Source organism: Entelurus aequoreus, linkage group LG03 (assembly GCF_033978785.1).
Source record: "Entelurus aequoreus isolate RoL-2023_Sb linkage group LG03, RoL_Eaeq_v1.1, whole genome shotgun sequence".
NCBI classification, from domain to species: Eukaryota; Metazoa; Chordata; class Actinopteri; order Syngnathiformes; family Syngnathidae; genus Entelurus; species Entelurus aequoreus.
Window position 1 is genome coordinate 45538292 of NC_084733.1, and position 4222 is coordinate 45542513.

Consider the following 4222-nt stretch of genomic DNA (forward strand, 5'->3'; position numbering starts at 1 on the left):
CGAGGTTCAGGGATTTTCTTGTTGACCCCTCCGGGCGAGGGGCTTCATAAAGGGGGAGGCAGTGTAATATCTGTGATATTTGCATTAGTGTACTGTGTCTTTAAGGGTTTGGGGAACGCGCATGCGCGGGTGAGTTGGCGGAGAACTTGAGTGTGGGTGAGCGTGAGTTGTGGCTAACAGCAGCTCTTGTATGTGTGTGCGTTACTTTTTTGAACTACAACGAGTTACCGCTTGTTAATAAAGCGATTGAGCAGCGCATCCTCGTCTGTGTGACTCCTTCTCCACTGCGGGGCATTACAATATATAATATATATATATACACACACATACATACACACACACTAGTTATCGCTCCTGAATATGCAGATGAGTAACGATTAACATGCTTCATTGACCGCATCTTAGCCGTTTTTGAATTATGTGGTTATCATATAAAATTATGATTTTCATTTTTACATTACTCGGATGCATCAGCAAAATTATTTTTTGGCAAGCTTGCAGTTCAATAACATACAGCTATGGGCTACAATAGTTCCAGACGGATATGAATAAGCATATAGTAAACAACATGAAAGATTAAACCTGCCAAAGGAGGTTTGTTTTGTTTATATAGTCATTTAGTGGAATGCTAAAGCTATAAAAATGTTATAAAAAGTAATGTTGGTAAATAGCATTGAGAGGTATGTCTTGGATAGACTTTTTTCCTAAATATATCCTTGTCATATACAGTTTGGACGTTTGCATTCCATACAAAAAATATCTTAGTCTTCCATAGTTTTTTTGTTTACATAAGAAAATCAGACATGCCTGTTTAAGGCAGGCATTTATTTTAAAACTGGGTACAACGGCACCTCACAGACTGAATATTACGTATGTAAAATGGATTTCAATCAAAAGTGGAAGGCTACAGTTTTTAGGGTTAGATCACACATCCAGTACTTATCCACCTGGGGCCGTATTTATCAAGCTTCTTAGAATTACTCCTAAGAAGTCTGCTAAGAGTTGACTTGAGAGTAAATAAATTCTTCGCTGAAAGCTGCACTTAAAAGTTAGTTATCAAGCGTCTTACTCACACTTTCAGCGAAGTGTAGGACTGAATCTTAAGTGTCACACTCAGAGCTGAATTACGACATTACTATGTGCCGTAAACAGAATTTTAGGTGACGTCATTTCTGTGTCCATAGAAATGACCAATCACGGAAGGGAATCCCTTGTCTAAGAATAAATAAATATCTTAGAAATATTTAAGTGGACAATGGGAGTGTATATTTTGACAATAAACTACAAAATAATACAAAACAAACTAGTCCCCGCCCGCACTCACGCTACCACTCCCTCTCTTCTCTCGCCCACACACTCACTGACGTCACTCACCTCACATGCTGTCACCTATTAAAGAGCCACACACACACATACGCTACTCTCATAACATTTTCTTTCCAATTCATTAATTAGGCAACTAATTTGAAACTGGTGTGGGTGGCTCTATATATACTAGCTCAGTGGTCCCCAACCACCGGGCCGCGGACCGATTGGTACCGGGCCGCACAAGAAATTTTAAAAAAAAAAAGTTTTTTTTTTTTTTTTTATGAAATCAACATAAAAAACACAATATATACATTATATATCAATATAGATCAATACATTCTGCAGGGATACAGTCCGTAAGCACACATGATTGTATTTATTTATGTAAAAAAAAAATATATATATATATATTTTTTTTTTTTAAAGGGGATGGCACTGAGGCGAGAGAGACGTGCGCGAACGTTCAGGGAACGGAACAATGTTTTGGGTTTTTTTTTGATGACGAGCAGCTGATCAAACGGTATCGTTTAGACAGAGCGGATATTATTTTTGTCATAGATTTAATACTTTGATTCCTTGTTGATTTCTGCATGTGTCTGCAGTGGGCTAGTATATATAGAGCCACCCACACCAGTTTCAAATTAGTTGCCTAATTAATGAATTGGAAAGAAAATGTTATGACAGTAGCGTATGTTTGTGGCCGTGAGGTGAGTGACGTCAGTGAGTGTGTGGGCGAAAGAAGAGAGGGAGCGGTACCGTGAGTGCCGGCGGGGACTAGTTTGTTTTGTATTATTTTGTAGTTTATTGTCAAAATATACACTCCCATTGTCCACTTAAATATTTCCAAGATATTTCTTTATTCTTAGACAACGGATTCCCTTCCGTGATTGGTCATTTCTATGGACACAGAAATGACGTCACCTAAAATTCCGTTTACGGCACATAGTAATGTCGTAATTCAGCTCTGAGTGTGACACTTAAGATTCAGTCCTACACTTCGCTGAAAGTGTGAGTAAGACGCTTGATAACTAACTATTAAGTGCAGCTTTCAGCGAATAATTTATTTACTCTTAAGTCAACTCTTAGCAGACTTCTTAGGAGTAATTCTAAGAAGCTTGATAAGTACGGCCCCAGGTGCATAAATGGGACATTGGGGTGAAGAAGCCTTGTAGTCGCTTTCCCAACATTGACATAAATTTCAAAAACGTTTTCCTTTCCGTCCAGACAAACTGCGTACGACTGGTCGTCCACTGGATTTCTTTGAACAAGCACTTTGGTGAGTAGTGGCAATGACGGGCCACAAGAGAACAAGTGTACAAACTCAGGTTTATCATTATTTTTCTTTTTGCAGATTCACGTTTGCAGAGTTTCCATTAGCCTTTCATCAAAAGCAATTACCATACACAAAAAGGACATTTTTTTACAGATCTATCATGGCAGCAGCACGTAATTACACCTGCGTGATTTGTGCTGCACATTCAGAGAGGGAGCCAGAAACACAAAACATGATCCGAAAAATTTACAGAACATTAAACAAAGACATGAAATCATAAATACATCATTCATTCACATGTTTTTAGATATTTCATGTCAGAATTGTGGAAACATTTTATGTTACTGTTGTTAATAGTGCACGAGAAGTGATGGTTAAAGTGGATGTGACCATTTCCTGGTGGTTATTTGGAATTGCTCAATAGTCCTATCTGTAGCTAAAGATAACCTAAATTCAGCATATTTACAAAATAAAATGTGCACATCTAGATGAAGCAAAAAGTTGTCTTACCTCAACATGAGTGACCACAAGTGTTAAACACACGCTCTACAGCAATAAATCACCTTGGCTTTTTAAAGGCCTACTGAAACCCACTACTACCGACCACGCAGTCTGATAGTTTATATATCAATGATGAAATCTTAACATTGCAACACATGCCAATACGACTGGGTTAACTTATAAAGTGCAATTTTAAATTTCCCGGGAAATATCCAGCTGAAAACGTCTCGGTATGATGACGTTTGCGCGTGACGTCACGGATTGAACGGAAGTATTGGGACACCATTGTGTCCCAATACAAACAGCGTCTGTTTTCATCGAAAAATTCCACAGTATCCTGGACATCTGTGTTGGTGAATCTTTTGCAATTTGTTCAATGAACAATGGAGACAGCAAAGAAGAAAGCTGTAGGTGGGATCGGTGTATTAGCGGCTGGCTACAGCAACACAACCAGGAGGACTTTGAGTTGGATAGCAGACGCGCTATCCGACGCTAGCCGACGCTAGCCGCCGACCGCACTGATGATCGGGTGAAGTCCTTCGTCGCGCCGTCGATCGCTGGAACGCAGGTGAGCACGGGTCGTGATGAGCAGATGAGGGCTGGCGTAGGTGGAGAGCTAATGTTTTTAGCATAGCTCTGTCGAGGTCCCGTAGCTAAGTTAGCTTCAATGGCGTCGTTAGCAACAGCATTGCTAGGCTTCGCCAGGCTGGACAGCATTAACCGTGTGGTAACAGGTCCAGGGTTTGGTTCGGTGTCTCCTGATAGTAGAAGTAATAGTAGTATTGTTGATCTTCTGTCTATCCTTCCAGTCAGGGGCATGTTTCTTCTGTTTCTATCCGCAGTTAAGCACGATGCTATCACGTTAGCTCCGAAGCTAAAGTGCTTCACCGATGTATTGTCGTGGAGATAAAAGTCACTGTGAATGTCCATTTCGTGTTATCGACTCTCATTTTCAAGAGGATATAGTATCCGAGGAGGTTTAAAATACAAATCCGTGATCCACAATAGAAAAAGGAGAAAGTGTGGAATCCAATGAGCCCTTGTACCTAAGTTACGGTCAGAGCGAAAAAAGATACACCCAGGCGTCCTGCACTGCACTCTAATCCTTCACTCTCACTTTCATCATCCACAAATCTTTCA